We start from the raw sequence: 25,236 nt of genomic DNA on the forward strand, positions 1-25,236 counted from the left end.
TGTGCCTCTGTGCAAAGTAATTTCTAGTCAGAGTGACAGCAGTTGATACCTGTTTTGCACAGGTGGAAACAACTACAAAACAAGAGAATCAAGTCCTTAATAGACATGTATAAACCAAAACATCCAAAGCAATTATCTGCAACAACACATACTAGAGGGATTGTTTCCTCTCCTGTGAATTTTGCCTTAATTTTTAATAAAGAACTGGTTGTCCTGGTTTCATCTGGGGTAGGGTTAGTTTTCTTCTTAGTAGCTGGTGCAGTGCTGTCTTTTGGCAACGATGTGAGAATAATGTTGATAGGACACTGACAGTTTTAATTGTTGCTGGGTGATGTTTATACTAAGTCAAGGACTTTTCAGTTTCCTGGGCCCTGCCAGCGAGAGGGCTGGAGGGGCACGGGAAACTTGGAGGGGACACAGCCAGGGCACCTGATTCAAGTAGCCAGAGAGGTATTCCATACCATATGATGTCATGCTGAGTATATAAGCTGGGGGAAGATGAAGGAAGGGGGGGACATCCAACATTCTGGTGTTTGTCTTCCCAAATGACCATTACACGTGCTGGAGCCCGTCTTTCCTGGGGATGGCTGAACACCTGCCTGCCCATGGGAAGTGGTGAATGAATTCCTTGCTCTGCTTTGCTTGTGTGTGAGGCTTTTGCTTTACTTATTAAACTGACTTTATCTCAGCCCTCAAGTTTTCTCACTTTTACTCTTCCGATCTTATACCCCATCCCACTATTGGGGGTGTAAGCAAGTGGCTGTGTGGTGCTTGGTTGCCGGCTGGGGTTAAACCATGACACTGGTAAAAATGCATAAAATACATCTAAGTATACTTTGAAGACTATGTGATTTAAGCATTTTCTGTTACAAATGTCAAAACCAGGTCTTGTGCATATCAGATACTTGGGCATTTCTATTTGTGCATATCAGATACTTGGCATTTGTATTTGTATTCTCTAAGTAACATCATGAAGGCTACAGACTGGTGTATATTACAAAAACTAGTGGAAAGCAGTAACTGAAGCTACTATAAAACGCTGATGCAAATGCAGGACTACTAGTTAAAAGATTTCTCTCGAACTTCTAGTGGGAAAACCTTAAAAAATCACTGTAAGCAGAACTCTGATACTTCTATATACTTAATATGTAAGTTTCATGTGGCATAAATGTTTTAATAGCTTTTCTCCTCTTTTCTTGCTTTATATAATGTATTAATAATATATTGCAAGTTTTACAAAAATAAATGCATCAAGGAAGAGGAACAGAGTTGTCTGGCACAGCATCCCAAAGGGATCTTGATTTAAATTCTGGTGGGCATTTCAAGACTCCCCCCTAGGAAGAAGATTTTTAAAGCAGTAGATTCAAAATGTACTAAACTTTTATTTTTAAAAAATGGTCCTACAGTATCAATTTTAACAGAATTCCTTGTATTGCCAATCCTGGTAACCCTATCAAACTACACTGTAAACAGCTGTCTTGTACCTACTATCTTAAAAGGAAATCTTATTTCTTGTCCCATATGCATAAGTCTATGAACAGTATTTTTCTGTTTTCCAGAAACAGTATGTTTCTGGAATGCAAAATGACAGTGTGTTGGAGACAATTACAAATCATGATTAAGTGTATTCTGCATGATTCCTGCAGAACTGCTGCAGATTATTACTGAATACAAATGAATAGTGCCATGGAGAAGATGAAGGGTATTTTAATCCTTCATTCCAAAGTAATGAAATAACTGTGAAGCCCTCTAAGGAGCACAGACAAATGTTTTAGCAGTGTTGTATAAAAAATATACATTTAAGTCCTTGTGGTTTACTAATATTGACATTTCAAGGTCAAAGTTCTCTGAAGTAGGGACATATCATGTAAAATGCAAACACATGAATGGACATTAAAATTGAATTGCAGACCTAAGAGCAAATTTTCGACACAGAGTACAGAAAATACACATGCAGTTACAATAAATAATGAGAATTTTTGTTTCCGTTTTCTGAATATTTTGTAAATTAACTCCACTGGATTTTCATAATGAATTGTCAAAAAAATACTTTCTTCATTCTATTTCAAGGGTATTTGTATTTTTAGCAAGTTAAAGAATATTTTTATGAGTTTAATGAAACTTTTTGAAGCCTTACAAGTTCCCTCAAAATGACACGTGAAGGCTAGGAATGCCTAAATGGTACATCTAGTTCCAATCACCAATTAGATCTTGTATTAGCTAAGTACTACCTTTCACATTACATCTTGGCATTAATTTCTCTGACCTTTTCATCAAATAACATATAAAAATCACTTCTCTAGTCAGTGGAGATGAGCAATTGAGGTGTAAATGTGAAAGTTCTGAGTCTCTTGAGAAGTGCCTCTCTCACATCAGTGCCTATAGAGGGAGCCTGGCTGCCACATTTTTTAAATTCTGTAATTAGGTGAGATAAATCCCCATCCCTAATATGACAGTATATGACCTAACATTCCTAACAGTTAACCAATTAACTTCAAATCCCTGCACCAACAGACGGTATGTGTTATAAAACATAAAAATAAGGAGCTTTTCCTAAGAAACACCACATGTTATTAGGAAAACAATAACACAAGCAGTATATATAAGATTGTTTCAATGTAATGTTAAATGGTCCGTGAGTTGAGCACAGATTTTACCTGTGCTTTACTTTCTATCTGTCATTAGTGGTGATTAATGTAAAATGATAAAGCAGTGAGAAAATTGTGAGTAACGAGGTTTGGGGACACATGCCATATCCCATTACACTAGAAAATTCAGGCAAAAAGGCTTCTTTTCAGACAACTGGGAAAATATTTCTTAAGTATATAGCAATAACAAGGAGATAAGTAATACCAACATGGTTTGTCAAGAACAAATTATGCCAAATTAATTTAGTTTCCTTCCAAGACAAGGCAACAAATGTTTTAAACAAAGAACAGTTATCACATATTTTGAATTCCAGGTCTATTCTGTGTTAAACCTTATAAGCAAATGAGGGAAACAGAGAAGAGTTGCTAATCACTCACTATAAAACCAAAATTATATATTGCGTGATACTACTCAAGGTTCTGTCTTGGAACTCATTTTTCTGGCTTTATTTCTGACTTGCTTTCTGTTGCACTAAATTTCTACGTAAAGGCAGACTGGGAAGGACAGTAGCAATGGTGGAGGACTGGAGTGCAACACAAAGAGGTCTTGACAGATGTAAGAAAAGGGCTGGAAACAAAGATTAAGAGGCAATTCAGTAAAAATATATGCAAAATTTCACACTTCTTTTCCCTGTAAATACATCTGAATGAACAGACTGGACATCAGTGAAAATTGGTGGCTATGGTATTAGGTAGCCTAAAGAAGAAGAGCTTGAAATGAAACATTGTAACAGTTTTTGGATATTCACAAATTAACTACTTATTCCTGATGTCTACTGCTGCTATGAAAAAAAAAAGTATGGATCAATATGTAATGAGAGAAACTCAAATTATGCAGAAGAAGGAAAAGACAATGGTGATGATGACAAAGGAATAACTTTCCAATTCTAAAGCTAGTGATGCCTGGGAATCTCATGGGACCTTGTTGGTCAAGGAGCAGTGGACAAGATCTCCTCTTAAACTTTTTCTAAGCTTACATGATACCATGACTCTTTACTTTGGAAGTAGAACATTCTGAGTTACATTTCGTACTTGTTTCTTATGATGAAAATGGATTTGTGCTTCTTCCAAATATATAAACTAACTGGTGAAAGAAAATCTTTAAATTTTGAACTATGCTAATGAGGTCATCTGCCCTCCTGTTAGCTTTTGTGATGGTTAAAGGTGGATCATTAAAACCACGGAAGGAGGGTCATCTTTTCCTTGCACTATAAAGGCATATGTGATGACCTATAGCACCTTCTTTTTAATGTTGATCTGGGAGGAAAAGGAGATCTCTTTTTGGCTTTAATTTAGGAAATGCTATTTCTAAATTAAACACAAATACATTTTTAAAAAGGGAAAATCCAGGAAAGCTTCTTCCTTTTTTGGACTTAGTGTTACCCATAACTAGGTTGGTAATGATTTAATGATGACTTTGATAGCAGTATGATTAGTCTTATAATTTGTTATTTCTGAGGACAATTTAATAGGGGTATATGTACAATTGATAAAAACTGATGCTGCAGCAATACCATCATTAAAAAATGCAAAAATCAAATCCTTAGTCTTAAATCTGGCACAAGGTTGGCTCTTTTAAGCACATGCAGTGTTTCTACTGGTTTAAAGGGAAACATGAAGATATATCTAAGATAAGATTTTGTTGCAAGCAACAAAGAAATTTCTTCTCTTTTTGGAAGCAAAGTCTTCAATATGAATTTTCTTTTAATACATTCTCCATGGATAAGCACAGTAACTCCAGAACTATATGGAAATATGATATTTCAGAAACAGCTTCATAATTATTGCTATCCAGTGGTTTAAAATGTCCATTAAGATATTGTTGCTCTCTCTTATAACTGAAAAAGTCATGGCAAATTTTAGTTCTGATACATAGCCATATCAAGTGTTCACAATACTTCCTTAATTATGGTCTTATATTTCAATAAATAATTAGAATATAAAAATCTTATAATCTATTTTATACTCTTTCCAGTACACCTCCCTAACTCCACAGAATTTATATTGTGCTTTGTGTTTGAGGTGACTAAGTAATGTGATTGACTAAAGAGAATATAATGTTGGACTGAAATGTTTTGTGTGACCAAGCTGACTGAAATGGCAAAGATGATGACTGTTTATTTCTTGCTGTGTCACAATAAGTCTCTAGAAAACACATTTCACGGCATGGCCAGTTAGCTGGCAACCATGCAAATAAGCGCCTGAGATATAGGCAGGTACTACAAAGAGTCATGTTCTTCTGTGATTTTTTAAAATTCAACTTTGCAAAATCTACATCTTTAAATAAATAATTCATGTTCATTGATTGTAGCCAGTGACTTCAATACAGAATGATGTTCAGAAAGATGTCAGAAAATTTAATCTTTAATCATTAGATTTAATACTTAGTGACTTGTTTAGAAAGGAGTACAATTTTTTTCTCCCAAATCTGGTAAGAGTGAGAAATACAAGACCTACCAATAATTTATTTTTCTATTGCACTTATGTTACTACATCTTAGTAATCATCAATGCTTATCTGCTGAAACAGTGCATTTCAAGTTGCATGACTGAAATCTTGTAACTGCAATACTGTTTTCTGCTGAATAAATAATGATGAATATGTATCTGAATATATGAGCATGTATACATCTATATGCTTTGCTACTAAAGGTAAGTAAACTTCTCCATTGATTACAAACAGCAAACATGTTTGTTGCTGTACTACGTTACTGAGCATTTGGAACCTAGCCATGTGTAATCCAGTGGCTGTTAGAAAAGAAAACAGAATAAATTAGTATTATTTTGTAGCTTCTTTGCCTGACATCAAAAGTTTAAAAACTCGGAGTCAGACTGCCTCTGTGGTATGTATTCATGCTGTTGATTTCTTAGACTTTGTGTTCTCTTTGTATCAATAAGAATAAAGAAGATTCCAAGAAATATAGAAATATAGAAGAAATACGTAGACTCGTAAAAGCAGATTATTTATTGGTAACTTAGCTGTAGAAAAGTTCTATGTATAGCAGAATTCAAGAAAAAGAAAACCTGCAAGAAAATCAAGTCTTAGATATTAGCAGAGCTCAAAAGCAACAACAGTGTTGAAAGCTGAGTGAAACAAAGCAATGTATTATCCTAGAGATTGATCTTGTGTGTTTAATTGTATGCATTCTAAGTACTTCCAGCAAAGTCATTGAGACTACTTGGAGTGCTTGAAGCATGTGCATAAATCTTTACAATAGCAGGGCTCAAAAATCAATACAGTATGTACCTAATCATTTTATATTAAGAAAATACTGTCGTAAAAATATGAAGTGCCTCATCTGTCAGGATCTGAGGCATATTCTTGATTAAAAATGACTACTTATAGGGTATGACTCTCCAGTAGAAGAAAGCCATCTCCTTGATCACTAGAGTAGCTGATAGAGAACAGATTTTAAAGATTCTTTTGCTGGTTTTGTTTTAATTATTTTCCTGTACTGTTTTGGAAAATAGGAGAAAACAACATGACTTTCTTTGTGGAAATAGTGACAGCTTCAAAATTTTGCAAAAACTGAGGGAATAGAGCAATGCTTTACTTTGGCTATGACAAACTCAGCAACCTGTTCATTTTCTGAGGAAGGAAAATATGAAGAAATGTCAGGAAAACTTACTAATTATATTAATTGAATATCTTCCTTCTGTCTTTTAAAAAGAAACTTTAAATATAATTTAGAAAAATATCCTGGAATTATTTTTATTTTTGTTTTTATTTTTATTTTTTATTATTTTTATTTAAATTGGCAAGGATGAGATTCTATTTAAAGTTTAAAACAGTTTATGATAATGGACTGAACTTGCCAGAGTTTGTTGCAATTAAGTATATAAAACTCTGACAATGCTGACTGGTGAGTGATCTTCAGAGGTGGTAGTAGTGGGTATATACTTATAGGGATCAAACACATCTGATTATTGAGTTCAAACTCTGAAATGCTGTGTATTTCTACAAGAGAATTACAGTAAAGTATCAATATTGCTATAGTTGAGCATGAAACCACCTCTCTGTATCAAGGTCAAGACTCCTATCTAATCAGATATTAACACATTCATTCAGATTGTCTTGCAATCCTTTGTCCCTCATGGACTGCACGATAGGCTTAGTGACCCCTAATTATGGTCACAGAGAAAGTCATTAATGAGATAGTGCCCTTTGGCTCACATACACAGAGCAAAAACAGAAGCAAAAACCCTAAACCCAACAATAAAACAGCAACAAAATGCAACAAAACCCCAACCAACTAATGAAAACATGCTTCCAAGCCTCTCCAAATAGAATGAATTTGAACCCAAAATTTACAGTATCTGAGAGTATCTATCTATCTATCTATCTATCTATCTATCTATCTATATCAGTCAAATAAGGTAGTTTTCCCTCCCAAGTTCTGTTTTGTTCTGGGTTTAGTTTTCAATCAAGGAAATGGTGTGATTGAAGGCAGCAGGGGGAAAGACACATTGTGGGGAACCCAAAGTAATGCTGGAAAGCAAGACAAGAAGTGTACTGGGGCCATAAATTTCTGCTGCATTCTAACAGAAATTGGGAGGTGGTTGGGTAGCCTAGTGATGAACAGAAGAATTTATAGTTTTAAATATTATCCTCAGTGTAAGGGAAAGGGATGAAAATTATAACACATGTGGTACTATTGCTATAAAGTAGGCTAAGTGTTTGAGTTTGGGGCTAACATAGATTGCTCCTGTTCAAAAGTTCTCACAAGGTTTGCATTAGCAACCAGAAGCCACCATAGTCTGTCCATAATTGGCCATTTGCCATATTTCCAGGGTATTCTGCATCATCAGGAGATGAAAGAACAGAATTAAGTTTGGATTGACATATGTATATAACACTGTTAATTGTTTAATTTCAAGTGGTAGGAGTACTGTTAAATCTAATATGCTGAAAGGCTAATTATGACATGTTAACAAAGGTATATTTTATACCTTTTACATATATATTTATAAATATTTGTATATATGCTTATATACATGAGGACACTGGTGTATGTATATATATATATATACATGTACAAACAGAGTGGGCCTAATTTAGAAGCTTAATGTGTTCTGTCACCCTGAAATATGATTGTCAAAACAGAAAGAGCAGTTCAGTTCATCAGCCATACCTTCCTAAACTGAATAAGAGAGAAGCAGGCATCCCTGGAAACCTATCAAGACAGATCATATCTACTCAAGTTGGAGACTTCCTTCTCTAAGTTGACTAGTTGCTGTGGAAAGAAGGTCAACTAAATTGCTATAAAGACTGTAAGTAGATTTAAAGCCAGCCTGGGAGTGGGTTCCATTCTGGTTTTATTGTATGTATTATTGTTCTTAATCTTTTTAATACCTGTTGAATGCTTCTAATTCACATCCCAGATTTAGATTATCTGCAGAGATGGTGGCTTTATCCCAGTCAGTGTCCAAACTCCAATTAAATTAAATCCAGGTCAAAGGTTCAATTCAGATTGTTGATACACAGGTATCGATTCATACCAAATATGTATGGAACAGGACTGGAAGGTAACCTATTTGCAATTGCTCCTGCTTTACTCCAGCAGAGATTTGTTTTATTCTACCAGTGTATTCATCAGTCATTTGCCATTCTTTCAAGTTTTGGGCCTAGTAAGTTATTACAACTAGCTGTGAAAAGATATTTGTTGAATACACATTCAATGGATTTTTTTTTCATCATTTTCTACCCTGAATTTTAGTGTCCATATAAGCACAACTTGACATACATAGTATGACAATTAGTACCATTTCGTGTATTCTAATATGAAAACCTGAAGAAATTCAACTTTGTGTTTCAACACCCAGCTGCTGTTGACCAATGGGCACAGTACTGAGAAGGTAACACACTGCAGGCAATGTCACTCAGACTTGGTTCTTTGTGATGGCTTCAGTTTTAACTGATGTTAAAGGTTGAGTTAAGAAATTTTAACTTTTGCCTGTAAGTAATTGTTTCTTATGGACAGCATGTTGCCTGTGGCCGTTAATTGAGGTCACTGATTAATAAAGGCAAACCTTATTTTGATTAGAAAAATGGAAAAATAAAGCTATGAACAAGAAAAGAGAATTGTAAAAATCTGAGTCAATCTTTTAATGAATATATCAAAAAAGAAATGGACTTTAAGGAATAAAGCAATTCATATAAATAATTTATCAAGCGTATTTTCCTCATTAAGGATAAATTTACTGTTGCTGGGACAAGTGTTCAAGCTGTTGTGAAGGTTTCACTCACATTTGGTGAGCAATGCTTAGTGATTCATTCTCAAGAATGGGACTTAAAATCCCTGGTATCGCAAGATGCTTGAGGTGGATGATGGCATAACTGCCCGTTGGAGTACACAATTTTTTCTGGTGTATATTTGTTTATACAAACAGATCATAAGGAAAAACCTTAATATTAGTTAAATAACTACATAAGGAAAGAATAAAACTGAAGAACTCCTGAAAGAGACTGAGGATAGGAAAATTTTTTACTGGATATATTTTTTGTGAAAACTATATGCCTTATAAAACATACTACAGTTTTGAAACGTGCCTCTACAGACCATTCAAGAATTATTGATTTTCAGTGATTGCCAAATATGTAAGAAACCAATAATAAAAAGTACATAACCATCTACATTGAGCAAGTACTAATTCTGTCACATTGGATAAAATGGTATGGGACAGAATTTTATATAAGATACGGGCATTCATATTTTGTCTAAATGTCTATCTTCATATAATGTACATGTGCACTGGATCTGGTTAAGAATTTTCTTGAAGGACTGATGAAGCTCTGAGATCTGAGCGCTTTTAGAAATTTAACCTGTCAAGAATTATCTTGATTGTGTATTTGAGATTGAAACAACACATACTTTTGAATGATAATGTTTCCTTTCTCTTATCCTATTAAAGTTTTTATAAACTGTAATAGGAACTATACTTATCTAACCAGGAGTAGGGTTTCCCTCTACACTTAAGATAATAATTCTATCACCTCATAAATATTTGAACAAATCAGTTCTGAGAGGAGTAGGAAAAAACAGGCATCTAAGGTAATTGAACTATAAAATCTTCTGGAATTATATTTTCATGCTCGTGTTCTGAGCTTTAACATTGATGCACAACAAACTAAAATCCTCTTACACAGTAAAACTGAAAATGCCATTTCAAAAGAAAGAGAAGAATAGCAAGTATTTTAAATGTTGCAGGGCTTACTCATGAGTCTAGAATATCAATAAATCAGATTCTGTAAAAGGATCCTGACTCTCTTTAATTTTCAGCAGAACTTGATAGAATAATGTTTCAGTAGTTTTTCTGTTCTTTCTAATTAAATAAACAAACAACACCAACCACTCCCAAGATTAAAATGCATACAGAACTCAAGAGAAATTTAATTTAAAACAACTTTACAGGAGGGACATAAAGGTAGCTCACTGTCTTAGCTTAAATAAAACTCTATACAATAAACTGTATGCATTTACCAAAAGTCGGAGAAAAGAAAATTGCACATACGAGAAATGAGTGTGTGTCTTGCTGTGTTTCTCTCAGAAGCTAGGGGAGTGAGTATTGCTGGGGAATGTGAGAAGGGTGACAACAAACTCCCTAATTTTGAGAATCCTCACAATGACATCCAGAAAATTTCCCTGCAAATAGATATTATTTTTCATGTGAAAGTGTAAAACAATATTTTCATAAAAGATAATCTCAGCAAAGTTTTGTACTTCCTAAAGTATATACTGGTATGCATGACAATGGGATATTTCATGGGTGGTTTCAAACAAATGCTAGGAGAAAACTGGGTCACGAGTGCTAGAAATGGCATAGATATACTGTTAAGGGATAAAGCATAGATATACCATTACAGACTAAATAAATGAATGAGTTGGGCTACCATGCAAATGTTTCTTCAGGTGGTCCTATTTCTTTGTAGAAAATTAATTAACATTTAATCCCAATTTTTTTTTCCATATGGTATTTTCCTTTTTGTTGAGTACCAATTAAAAAGCTGTTACAGGAATAATCTATAAGATATGGTCTACACTCTGTAGGATGTTAACATACCCTTTTGATGTAACAGGATCTAGTAATAAAGGATGAGATAAGAATTAAAATGTTGGCGAGGAATTTTTTAGTGTGTATTTTTGGTAACATAGGGCATCACATCAAAACCTAGATGTCTACACAATATGTGTTCAAATTCCAACACAATTTTTCTCTGAAAAGTTTTCCAGCTCAAAATGAAATTTTGGATATAAATAGGTGGGCAACAAGGGCTAACCTAACCCATCACTAACCCAAAGGTGTAAATGTGACTCACCAGGAAGACTGGAGACCGAAGTTTGTCTTCCTGCTCTGTCTTGAACCTGCATCTTTTATATTCAAAGTGAATGCCATTACCAGTGAACTATAAAGTTAATCTCTTTCTCTGACCTAATGAATATTCATTTATATAAACAAAATAGAACAGTCTCAGTAACAAGGAAGGAAAGACAGAGAAATGTAGGTTATTCATATGTATTATACTGATTACAGGGGCCAGAAATTCAAAATGAAAGCTGACATTCACTCATTCTGCCAAAAGGGAATCACAAAAAGCATGCTAAACGCAAATAAGCAAACAAGACTAGTAAATACTGATAAAATTACATGTTTTAAAGATTCTGCATGTCTGTAAGAATGGCTTGTTTCAGTAATAGCTTGAATTTGTAATTTCCAGCAAATGGATTCTTCTGTAATCCTTATGCCCCCTCCCACACCCTTCCTGTTAATTTAAACTCTGCTTGTGCTGCTGCTGTCAGCTCATCACAGCTGCAATATCAGCCTTAAAAGAGCCAGGCAAACTGGATCCATCTTTTCCAGAATGTATGTTACAGACAGTCATTTGTCTTACATCACTTTTTTACAAAAGAAAATTTATAATCTTTGTAAGTCTCACAAATGAAACTTCTTGTGCCAGCCAGGACATCAGTCTCTAATGCTTTGCAAGATACTTTTGTATGTCTCTCTTTCTGGTTTGGATGCCTAAATCTAAATTACTTTTGTAACTATTCAGATTGATTTAAACTTTCTTCAAAAGCTATCACTCCCATTTTAAGAGGAAAAATTGTAATCCATGCATGCCAGATTTATGATGAAAAACTGTCAAAATGAAAAATTAGTGGCATAAGTGAAAGTTTCAATGTTTCGTATTGCTAAAAGTCATAAGATTTAAAAAAGTGTAAAGAAAGGTAAAAAAAGGTATTCTATTTAGATTTGGGTTTTTTAGTGAAATGTGTACTTATTTTTATAGATGCTTCAAAGTAATGAGGGGAAAACCACTTTGCTGAAGAACTTTTAATTTATACTTTCAAAGCATACCCATATACTGATGTCATAATCTGGAAAGAAATATCCTTAATGTTTATCCCTAGAAAATAAATCAAAGTACCTAATTATAGGTTTTGAAAATCAATATTTCACTTTAAAAGCTCCCATATTCTATTACTTAATGTTTCAGCTGAAGGCCTGCTCCTCTTGTGTGTGAGTTCCCAGCATTTAGAAGTATAATCTTGCTGTTATTGTCCCCAGTCACAAAAAAAAAAAATGGAATTCCACTACAATGTCATATTCATACTCACTTAGCAATACTCATTACCCCTAACCTTTTGCCTTAATGGTTCTTATATTTTAAATCTACATTTGTAATATTTGATGTAATAATATACACCCATTGATTCAGCTCTAAAGGCCACCCAAAGAAAGAATGTGAGCTAAAAGGAGAGGGTGCAGGACTATCAACTGTTCTATGTTAGTTGTCAGTTTTCAAGTCAGGATACTTTAGACACGTTTTTAGTCCTTTGCATCCTGTTAAATGAGTTTTAAGTAGGTCAGATGGGGTTCTCAGCATAAAGGTGTCTGTCTCTGTGTAATGTGGTTCAAATGGCTGTAGGGGGGCGTGATTCATTGTACATTCCACATCACTTCCAAATATAACCCTGCTTTTTTTGTGTGCAGATCACTGTATAAAGAAGTTATTTAAAGAAGATTTAATAATAGTGATACCATATATTTTTCTATATTGTGCTATATCAATTTCTTCATAATAAAGAATAATCAGTTTATTACAATGACGTATTTTTGATGGATTGAATTGAAATTGTCATTCATTATTATAAACACTATTATTTAAGATCATATTAAAAATACTGTAACTAGCATTTTTCTTGATATCTACTATTTATAGTTCATGAGTATATATATGTGCCTGTGAATATGAAAGAGATGTAAACAAAGTGATACCAGGCATGTGGGGAAATCAGCTATTGTGTTTACACATGCCTGAACAGCAACAAATTTTCTAAGCTAATTGGCAATGTGTGGTGCATTTCGAGGGCAGGAATCAACATTATTAATAAGCTGAGAAAAGATATAGATATTTCAAAAGAATAAATTTATTTAGTTAAGCAGAGGTTTGATATTAAAGTTATCCATAATATGAAGGTATCAGTTTAATAAATAATATGATTTTCTTTCCCAGGTAATTATTATTTCATTTGTACTAAATATTTAAGTCAATAACAATTTTAATTAATTTATTTTTAAATGGAATTTTTGCAAGGGAGGTGAGACAAATCTTAGAGGAATGTAAAGGACTACCTGCCCAGTTAAGAAGGAGAGGTTGATATCACCTTTATGGTTAATTTCACCCAGAATTAGATGGCTGAAGAAGGAAAAAAGTGCCTCTGGGCATAGCCATCCATAGGGGATGACTGCATGATTATTGTGTTTGGCTTTTAATCAGTTTTTGCTTGATAACTGTTTGTGTATCAAATGGCTGCAGGCTTCATGTTGAAAATGTTAACTCAAGAGGGGACCCAAAGGTCCCCTGGCTTAGCGCTTTCTCTCCAAAAGCAGTCAATAACCGTTGCCTAGCCAGAGGAACGTAGTGCAAACACAGTGTGATTCTCCTCTTGTATGCTCTTCTTACCACCTGTCAATCAAATATCTAAGCAATTCCTAAGCCAGTGCAGCCATCCAGACAGTTGTGGTCTTCCAAGACTTCTTGTACTCTCCGATCTCTTAACAACATTCACAACACAATTGCTCACCACCAGCTGACTGATGCCCAAACAGTCTCTGAGCAGCAATCAGTGGCTCTGAACACTTTTCCCCAATATATATACTAAATATGACGTTCTATGCTATGGAATATCCCTTTGGCTAGCCTGTGTCAGCTGCCCTGGCTGTGTCCCCTCCCAGCTCCTTGTGCAGCTGATCACTGGCAGAGCATGGGAAACTGAAAAGTCCTTGATTTAGGGTAAGCGCTACTCTGCAACAGCTAAAACATCAGTGTGTTATCGACCTTATTCTCATACTAAATCCAAAGCACAGCACTGTATCAGCTACTAGGAAGAAAATTAACCTTATCCCAGTTGAAACCAGGACAAGAGGTTGTTACTAGGCCATTACTAGGTTCTTTCTTGAGTTAAACTGTAACTGAAGGAGACATAGGAAATAGAGGAGGAGAGGAGAGGAGAGGAGAGGAGAGGAGAGGAGAGGAGAGGAGAGGAGAGGAGAGGAGAGGAGAGGAGAGGAGAGGAGAGGAGAGGAGAGGAGAGGAGAGGAGAGGAGAGGAGAGGAGAGGAGAGGAGAGGAGAGGAGAGGAGAGGAGAGGAGAGGAGAGGAGAGGAGAGGAGAGGAGAGGAGAGGAGAGGAGAGGGGAGGAGAGGAGAGGAGAGGAGAGGAGAGGAGAGGAGAGGAGAGGGGCTGCAGGCCCAATGTCTGATAATGTCAGAATTGCAGAGCTACAGACAGTGCCATGAAGAATGTCTGTATTGCACCGCTGGTAAAGGAAAGGGTTGTGCAAGATATGGACAAAATCTGTAACTGGAGGGGATGGTGAGGGGCTCCATTTTGGAGTGCAGAGCCTTTCAGAACCAGGAGAGACCAGTTTAACCTTTTCAGTAAAACCATGTAAGGCTAAGACTGCCAAGGTAGTGGTGTGAGACTTAGCAAATCTGGGTATGGGTGCAGCAAAACTGAGACCAAAGAGGGAAAAGTAATTGTTGGTGTGTTATTTGGGAGGAGATTGGGGGAGAGAAAGTGAAGCAGAAGAGTGATAAAAGGGAGGGTGGAGGAAGAGGGAAAAGGGATAAGGAATAATGCAAATCAAATGATGATGTGCCTACTGAGCAGTCCTGGTCTTGATCCTTGCAATAGAAATTAATGGCAACAGAATCACCCTACTGCTCTGACCATACTATGTATGTCAAACACACTTTTCCAGTCAGGAGGACCAGAGGGGAGAGGGTGCTTTCTCTGACTGGGAAAGGACCATTTGGTGTGACCAGTGTTGATGGTCATATCCAGCCTAAGGGTAGTGGCTTCTTCTAAATCTCTTCCTGATAATGACTCAGGTGAGTTTTTTACAATGCACAAGCTATAATTTGGGAGTGGGTCTCAGCTTCTCATTGATGTTATTTGTGCAAAGAGATGGATCTCCAGAAAATGAAAAGAAGTTTTGTGCAGCCAAAGCATCTCAGCAATAATCCATCTTTGCACCCTTTGAGGCTGTATCGCAATTCCCTCCAGTGCGTTTAAAACTCCTACCCTTTACAGAGATACTGTTTGGTTTTTTACATTGCCAAAACGACATAATGAAATGTAAGAAGTCTGAACATCTCATCTTGTATTTTTGTTGTTTGTATCATTTACAGATGATCATTGGACTTTAGTTGCAACTTTGCTAATTCATGTTACATATGTGACATTGCCCAATTGCAGAAGGATATGGCCAATTAGTCCTCTTGGATATGAAGCAGTAAAGATTTTCTTTATATGTGAAGATTTTCACATAAAATGAAGGGGGAAAAAAGAAAGAAAGAAAGAAAGAAAGAAAGAAAGAAAGAAAGAAAGAAAGAAAGAAAGAAAGAAAGAAAGAAAGAAAGAAAGAAAGAAAGAAAGAAAAAGAAAGAAAGAAAGAAAGAAAGAAAGAAAGAAAGAAAGAAAGAAAGAAAGAAAGAAAGAAAGAAAGAAAGAAAGAAAGAAAGAAAGAAAGAAAGAAAGAAAGAAAGAAAGAAAGAAAGAAAGAAAAAGAAAGAAAGAAAAAAAGGAAGAAAGAGAAAGAAAGAAAGAGAAGTTGATTTAAGTTATAAAATGCAAGTTAGTGAAGTTAAGAAGATGCTTTCTGGAGCTTAATTGTAGATTATCAGTATTAAAACTTGTACTAGACTCTTGGGTAGTACACATAAATAAAAATATCCTTTTGACTTAATTCCTAACCCATTCTATCATTCACTGTGCCAAGTATCTTCTGTGAAAAAGGGACCTTCAGCCTTCTTTGGTGAAAAGCATGTGTACAATTCTGCTGTACTTTAAGAATTTCCAGTTACTAGATGGCTCTTCATGATCATAGTTACATAGTATTCACAATCCTGTTTAGGGTACTCTTATCTTTCAGCTGTAAGTAGCAGCAGTAAATAACCTATCTAATTTCTATCACTGCTTTCTTAAAGTATAACAGCTGCCAAGCTTCAATTTTTAAGAAAATATTGGTGCATGTTTTGCCACCAACTTCAGTTTCAACATACAGTGTTATGATTGAAACAAAGAATTTTTTTTAAAAAAATATTCATTGCTTAATAGATTTTAAGTTATTTGTAAGAATGTGTTCACTTTATATTTTCCTTCTTACTCTGTGTTGCCCTGTTATGTTTTTAGGGTTTTGCTGTTATTCTTGGTTTTAATACCTTCATATGAATCTGATTTTAACTGTTTAAAATGTCAGTAGAGACATAGCTGGATGGACAGACTCCTCACCCCATGAGATTGTAGCTGTGGAGTCCAATTTATTCTTCATTTGTGGCTGTTCAATCCTCCTGATTCTGCAGGGTTTGTAACCAAACACTATTTATCTTTTCATTTCTGCTTAGAGAAGGTAGCTCCACAGTGAAATGTGCTCGCTCATCATCTTTTACTCCATATATACTCACACAAGTACTCCATTACAGGTCAAAAGGTACTGCCAGGTGTTACAATGTAAGTGGTGCTCTACCATAATTGGGAGTATTTTATTGTCTCCAAACATTTTCAAGTGAAGTAAGAATATGCTTTGTCTCAGGACTTCATACTCCAATGATTTAGCCTACCTGCTAAAAAAAAGCAATCCTACCAAGAGTAAGAATTCTCATGCAATATATGAACCTTAGCTTGGGTAGGTAACTTTTGCTCTGTTTTGCTTTGTTTTGTTTTAAGTGAGGATGAAACAATAGATTTCCGTGGTGTATCATGCATGCGCTTTTCACTATTTTGTTGGAAAAATTAGAGATTTAAGTCATAATGCAATCTTAGATGTATAATGCATTTAACTGTATGGGCAGATGTATCGTAATTAAATGTTCTTAATAACTATGGTTTATTATGATTAGTTAGAGAATCAAGGGGTCAAAAAATGTTTAGAGAGGGACAGATTCAAACTCCTTTTTTAAATATAATTCCAGTGCAATTTATGCTTTTTCTTCAGTTTCATGAAGGTATAAATAGCTACTTTAGTTTAAATAAATCACATACTATTTCAACCTCCCCAGTAGTCTATTTTTGGTGGATTTATTGTTTGTTAAAAATAATTTAGCCAGTTTTAGTGATAAGGGTTTTCAGTACTTTTATGCATCTTGTCTCAAAAAATATGTTGCAGAATGTGACTTATCTGTGTGTAAAATTCCACTAGTGAACTGGTTTTGGGTTGGATTCTGTTGGGTTTTTTTCTTTTACTTTTCTTTCTTTTTTTTTTTTAAATTGTATTTGAGGATCTGTGATTTTTCATTTTTTTTATTTTGCAATTCAGTAATCAAATGTCTTTGAATTATGGTATATACTAGCTAAGTAATTTAGGTATTTATTAAAGTCCCCTATTTAATGATATAATACTACAATAAATATTTAATTGCAGTGATTCCTAGAAAAAAAGATAAAAAATGGGAAAAAAGGACATTTTGAAAAGGTGTCTATAGATGAGGGAAGAGCTGATGTTTCCCAGTCTTAAAAAAAACCAAAACACAAAATTGAAACTGAGACAAATTGGAGAAGTATCTAGTTCACTTGAGATTCCTGACAGGCCTACACCCAAACTCTGGTCTTGTCCATGTCCTGTGATCCTGCCTTATCAAAAAAGTAAAGTGAGAGGTTGCAGAATTGTTACTGCAGGTCCTCCATAAAACTAGAAAAGTACTGACTATGCTTAGACCACCTTTCCAAGATACTCTGTCTTTCCAAGAGTGATACTTATTATGAAATAAAAATGAGATTGAGACTTCCTGCTATGTGAGTAAGAAGAAGAATCGTATTGTCTGATAAATAACCAAAGTGATATTACAATTCTAATAATAACAATAAAGTAATAAGAAAGTATTTTTGAAACAAATCTTCACATCCTGTGCATCCACTCCTCTTGCTCTTCCTGGGAACGGCCACGGCGTTACCTGCACATGGTTTTTCCCTGCCTCTAGGGAGTAGAGAAAAGGTCTGGGACTGGGTACTTCCTTCAGAAAGGTGGCAAAAGGAAGAGAGCTGCTGCATGTGAGCTGTCCATGTAGGACTGGAGGAGGTGGCTGGAAGGATACTAGGTGGGGTGCTCATCTGTGATAAAGGGTTTCATGGCTTAGAGCATAACTGCCTCAGAATAGGGTCATAATTATTCATTTTCATATTGCTCAGCAACTTCCACTAGAGAGGAAAGTCTCTGGTAATATTCAGTTAGTTGAAGAGTAGGAAAGGAAAGAGATCTACATCCTCCACCCACATCTTTTCAGGCCTGTTCAAAGGTTTAATGATAATGCTTACCTAGATGAGAGGAGGACATTTTCTTTGGTCTCAGCACTGTGAAATGTTCAGATGTCATCACCTACTGTAGTGCCTACCTGTGTTCAGAAAGAGTCTGGTTGCAACCTGACTTCAGAGATGCTTTGTGATCACAGTTCACTTCCTGGAAGAGAGCATATATATCACAGAAAGACTTGTCTCTGTATCACAGTACATTCAAAATGAGACTTAGACTGAAGTCAATCTGTTAACTACAGCAAAATTAGAACATTGGGGGAGGAAGAAATTAGGCAGTAAAGCAACTTGGTAATGTCTCAAGGTGGTATGAAATTACATTTTATAATCAATAGTGAAAGTAGATAAAAAAGGAAAAGAAATGCCTGGATCACTTTTGTACATGAGTAGATACCTCCACGCTTTACAAAGGTGACTAACCAACCTCCATATCTTTATGAAGTATTGTTTAGCAGTAAATAGGCAAAAAGATTGAACAGAAGCTGGACAGCAATTTTCTCTTTCTAGATTTCTTTTAGAAGAATAAAAAAGGAGCTTGAATAAAGCATCTTGGACAGCAGTGTTCATGTATTGCTGAGAGAAGCATTAGTTATGAGATCTGAACAACAGTTTGCAATCATGGAAATGTCCATCTGAAACCTTTGTAAGTTTAAGGCCACAGTGTTTTTATCACCCTTAAATGTTGACTAAATCCCAAACATGGAAGAAGTTGGATGCATTTTGTTGGCCATTTATACACTTCAATTCATTAAACACAAGTTTGCTTACTGCTTTTGAGTCAGAAACACAAGAATATGAAAAAAAAGAAGCAGGTCTTCACCCTACATATGACTTCATCAACTACTTTTACTTGTGGATTTTCCTGCATTGTCAGCTTGGACCTTATTTTTTTGTTATCTTACTTCATTGCTTACAGTGCTTCCATGCTAGATGACTGTCAGGATCCCTTCTGGAAAGGGATAATTCCATCTCTGAGAAAACCAAGGAGTCATTCCTGCAGTCAATGAGAACCAGATGATGTGAGGTCTCTGTCCCTCTACCCAACTCAGTCCTCAGGCTTTCTTCCAGCATTTATTAAGCCCTAACATATGGCATGCATTGTGTGCTAGGAATAGCCACAAAGACCTCCAGTCATTTACCCAACTGGAAACTGTTCCAAGCATTTTTCAGTGTGGGCACAAGTTAATGCCCAGGAAACTGGACAGGCCACAGGCTTCTTTCAAAAGCAGTTTGAGTTCTGACACCCTGATTTGAGAGGGAAGAAACCTTAGCCATATGGACACAAGCCAGATCATGCCACCTAGTCTTGGCAATGCAGGAAAGTCCCTGGACTGTTTTATTTACTTGTTTTTATTATGCAGACATAGTACTAGTTACAACTTAACAGGGATGATGACAGTAAAATCATTCTTTTTTAACATGTTTTTGTCATTGTTGTCCTTATTAACATTCTGATATGATCTGGCAACAAATAACAAATAAAAAAGAATACAGTGAAAGAGTAAAACCATTCCAAACGCTGTAGGTAATGCAGGAAATACTGATGTAGACTTGAAAACAGAGCACTTCTTCAGCAAAGGAGAGGGTAATTACCCTGCAGAGATGCCATTCTTCTCTGCTACAAATCTTCACCTACCGCCTTTACAAAGGTGTCATGAACAGAAAGATGATATCTGATTTTTTTTCCAAAATTACATTAATTTTGATTTGTTAGTTACTGGAATACATGTGAGGAAAGGAGTAGATCATGAGCTGCTTTCGAGTTATGCTGTTTAATGCAAGATCAGGGGGCTAATTATTTTAGTATTATCTTCCATTATTCAGGCATGGCTAGGGCTCTGAACTTGGTGTATGGATATTGCTAAAGGATAATACAAGGCAATTATGGCTGTAGCTTTCTGTCTCATAAACATAGCACAAGATTTTATTCAAGAGCATGCTAATTATGCAGACTTAAAGCCCATAATCACAGCAACAGGACTATCTGGAGCATATGTTTTCAGACTCACAGGACCTTGTATAACCCTACACACTCAATATGGCAAATGGTAGGCACTGTCAGACAGGAATCCACAAGTAATCCACCCTCCATGACTACACAGGCCTTCATAGCTCATAGGAAAAGAGCATGCTATGCTAACAACATGCCATGGTAATATCTGTATATAAATACATTCTCAAACATGATCTTAGGAAGTTTTAGCAGGAGCTGTGACTGTTTCATCTGTATCTAAATGAAGGTATCCTCTTGTCCTGGAAAAAAAAAAAAGAAGTGGAAAAGGATTTGCGTCTGTCTTATGCTTGAACGTAGGATGTGGTTAAATACACTTTCTGTATATGTAAAAGCCGTTCTGAAAAGTTTTGCAGCCAGTATTTTCCTAGCTGCCTGCTAATGCCACTATCCATACAAGCACTCTTCTATGCCACTGATAATGACACTTTCTCACTCGGCATTAAATTATGGTATTGGTGGCAATACTATTCCATGTTTTTAGTATGTATGATGGCAGAACTTGTGTCTCAGCATAGTCAGTGAACTGGCAGGGTAAATTAGAGCTTAGTGGCTTGCTCTTCTAATGAAATGCAAAGCACATCAAAATCACATACCTAAAGTGCAGGTATTCCTGCTAAATTAGAAGTTCACAATCACATAATGGGATGCACAGCAACATGTAATGTATATATTCATTACCATTATCATATGAACAAGAAGAGATCTGGCTTCATGTTTCTCACATGACCTCAAACACCAAATGAGGGCTACAGGGATGCTGAGAAGCAGAAGCTATTTATTGACAGCCAGAAGCATTTTTGGGCCCACGCTGTACTACGCAATGTTTGAGAATCTTGACATAAGTCTTTTGGTTATATCTCTGCAAAAAACATTTTCATATGTAATTTTTTAAAATGCAAGTTACCTACCACAAATGGTGTATTTTAGACTTAAATTTAAAAAAAAAAATAATATTAAAAATGTCTTGAACAGATTGCACTGCAGATGCAATGCTACAACTTGTGTTGTTTAAATAGCTTTTTTGTTTTTCCCATTGCCAGAATGAAAGAAACTATCTTCTTCACTTTCCTTCACTTTGAACAAAATATATTACTTTATGCACAGAGGGGTTAATTAATTCTTCAAATGTTATGCTTTTCATAAGTTTTGTTTAGTTTTAAGTAAATTTCAGAATGCCATGTACTCCTTTACTCCTTTACATTTGAAAAAAGTAAAAAGTGTCATCTTTTATTCTTAATTTTTAGACTTCATGTGCCTCCAGGCCTTTTTATTATATTCAGGAATAATTAAGGAAGTCATCATTTAGTTAATGTAATGCTACACTACTTGTCAAATAAACCTCAGACCTTAAATTTCATCCATTTGTAGTCATAATCTACAGAACTATAAAAAACTAGAGTGGTCAGGTTCTGTTACAGTATGTAGGGGAGTGTGGTACACAGACTCCAGTAAGTCATAGGCAAACAGATTATTTGTACCTGGATACAAAATTTCAAACTTCTTACTTCAGTGCACTATGTGATGTCTACTTTGCACATCATTGTGGTTGGACACAGTACTGACCACAAGGTGTCCACTTTTAGAAAATTGCATCTGTGAGAATTTTGTATCTTTAAACTGTAATTATTTTCTTTCATTCCCATCACCTCCTTTTTTTGTTGTTATCTGTTGAATCCTAGTGGATCAGTAACAGACTAGGATTTCTTTTGCTAAATCTCACATAGCACAACAAAGCTTTGCTAAAAGAACCTCTTCATCCATATGATGCTACTTTGCAACTTGGAACTACCCATGAAAGAAAAATGTATAAGATAACTGTCAGCTCCAGGCAGTTCGTATTTTTCGACACCTAGACATTCTTGGCCATGCTATTCTCATTAAAAAAAAAGTTTTGCATCATATCTGAATTTTAGGTAAAAACTGGAAAATGTTAAATAAAACAAGAGAACTGGAAAGACGCTGATTTCCTGCTGTTACTGTAGCCAAGCACTGAATAACGTTTATTCTGACTGCCCCTCCACATTTTGTCTTCTAACATACAAATTTTTTATTTCCTTTTCTCCATAAACTGGCTTGATGCTGCACAAGTTATTTTGCCTATTCTATTTTAAAACCAAGCCTTATGACTTCTTTTCCAAACCAAACTTTTTTGATGATACAGCTGTTTAATACTAGGTATATATGTTAAATAATGTTCCCTAGGAGGAATGAAACTAGGTAGCTGGCATCTTATTGTGCTTGGAATATTTACAGGGAGTCATGTTTGTATTTGAAAATATCACTTTTACTTGCCATTTTATTTTCAGCATACAAGAATCAATTAATATGCAAAGTTATTTGCTGGATATGATGGGGGAAAGCTTGTAAAGAATATCTTCTTTGTGTTTTTAGACACAAAAAATACATGAACAATAAATCCTAAGTCTTTTGTTATCATATAATTTAAGTGTTTCTGAAACAGATGTTTCTATTTATAATTGAAAATTTAATTTGGCTTCAGATTTCCCAGGAGAATGTACAGTGTTCAGACACTTGGAAAAAGAGAAATTATGTTTGAAACTGATTATAAATGAGAAGCACAAGCAATTAAAATATCCAAAACTTTGTCAAATTGTTTATGATTCTTTTAGACCTCTAATTGATTGCTGGCTCTCATTTAGTAGTGCAACTTACTTATTAAGCAGATGATTCCTTCTTTCATGTTGAATAAAGATTCTAAAATGATATAGCAAATATAAATTGACTACAGTGGATTCAATTGCTTTTATTGTGCTTTTACTTTATTTCATTTAACATCTTAATCCTGTTAGAGATTTCTAATCAGTTCTGGTTCCTTTTGTATGACATAAGCTTCTTTCACTTTGTGGTGAGGCCAGTAACATCAACATTAAGGCCTTCTGAACTGAAAGCTACCCAATCTAACTCTCATTGATACTCTTTCCATCAAGATCTTTTATTCTTACATTGGACCATAACATAGAAAAAGTGCGGCCAGCAGGTGAAGGGAGGTGATTCTTCCCCTCTACTCACCTCTGATGAGACCCCCACCTGGAGTACTGCACCCAGCTCTGGAGCCCCCAGCACAAGACAGACATGGATGTCTTAGAGCAGGCCCAGAGAAGGGCCACAAAAATGATCAGAGGTGGAACACCTCTCCTAGAGGAAAGACTGAGAGAGTTAGGGTTGTTCAGCCTGAAGAGAAGGCTCTGGGGAGACCTTATTGCAGCCTTTCAGTATTTAAAGGGGGTTTATAAGAAAGATGGGGACATTTTACCAGGGTCCATAATGACAGGACAAGGGGCAATGGTTTAAAACCAAAAGAATTTAAACTTAGATTAGATACAAGGAAGAAATTCTTTACTGTGAAGTTGGCGAGACACAGGAACAGGTTGCCCAGAGAAGCTGTAGATGCCCCATCCCTGGAAGTGTTCAAGGCCAGGTTGGATGGGGCTTTGAGCAGCCTGGTCCAGTGGAAGGTGTCCCTGCCTATGGCAGGGTGGGGGGTGGGGGTGTTGGACTAGATGATATTTGAAAGTCTCTTCTAGTATAAACCATTCTATGATACTGTTCATCATTTTCTTATTATTCTGTGCATGAAATGACACAGAAAATCTTTTCATCTTGGCCTAAATGATGAATTATACAGCTGAAGTCATCTATCACCTCTCCCACAAATGTCCTGGTGACTTGCAGCAAGCTCATTAGACCTGAATCCTCAAAATTATTTATGTGTTCAAATACTTATTAAATAACTATCTTTGTGGCCTACTGCATTGTGGATTCCTCAGTTGAACGGTTACAGAATGCCAATGGAGAATTAGATACTGAAGTATCAAATTCACAAAACCTGCAAGTCAGGAAGGCAACCTCTCATGGAAAATTCTTCCATTGCCAATTAGAGACAGAGGAAGAAGACAAAGAGTTTAGTTCTGTTAGTAATTCTTGGCACTTCTATCCAGCTGCTGGGCCACAAATAAAGTTTGCCCATCTTTATCTCTGTTTGGCCTCTACATGCACCATTAAGGTACTTGTATAATTACTAATTTGGTTTTTTTTCTGATCTCAGTAATTGTTATCCTAACAGTATAGAGAAGAAAAGGAAAGGTGTTCTTTTGGGTTTTGTTCTTGCTTTTTATGCTTCACAACCATTTTACAATTTAAGAAGTTGTGAACTCCAACCCAGCTTGTTTTTTGTTTTTTTTGTTTTTTTTTTTTTCTTTCATGGATTTCTAAAGCAGTTGTTAAGCATGGACATAGACCTGAAATATAAGAAGTGTTCATCACTTATGTTTCAGGACCTACTTGATTCATTTTACAGAAAAGCCTACCTTCCATTATAGTCTGAAGAGATTCTGTCTCAAGTATTTCTTTTGAAGGAAGGATCTCTTAATAAAACATGCTGAGTATTTCACTGTATGCGGGTTTTGGTTGAATTTTGGTCTGAATCCCATTACCACAATTCCTGTTGGCAGTATGGGCCATGGACTGAGGGACTGGGAAATGGTCTCACATGTGATAGCACTGAAGCTAGTCAAGAATTTTGAAGAATAATTTCAAGATTATAAAGTAATTCCACAATCAAGTACATCATCAGGAACTAAACAAAGCATCATTATGAAAGAGTTTAAAAAACTAGATAAGCTCATGAACACTGGATGGAGTTAGGGTCTCCTGAGAAAATTCAGTGAAGACATAAGGACATTCAGGAAGATTCTGAAGATTTGAAAAGGATTTCAGTGGACAAGACTTAGGAAAAAAAGTAGCA

General features: G+C 35.5%; 1 long non-coding RNA gene across 1 annotated transcript in view; it reads left to right on the plus strand.

Annotated features, from left to right (window-relative positions):
* LOC130144668 (uncharacterized) overlaps positions 1–15,422 on the plus strand; it is a 60,390-nt gene extending 44,968 nt beyond the window's left edge. The window contains exon 3 of the long non-coding RNA XR_008820208.1: positions 15,343–15,422. This is a non-coding gene — a long non-coding RNA (uncharacterized LOC130144668). The remainder of the gene's footprint in view (positions 1–15,342) is intronic.
* The last annotated feature ends 9,814 nt before the right edge of the window (positions 15,423–25,236 follow it).

This window comes from Falco biarmicus, chromosome 2 (genome assembly GCF_023638135.1).
Source record: "Falco biarmicus isolate bFalBia1 chromosome 2, bFalBia1.pri, whole genome shotgun sequence".
NCBI classification, from domain to species: Eukaryota; Metazoa; Chordata; class Aves; order Falconiformes; family Falconidae; genus Falco; species Falco biarmicus.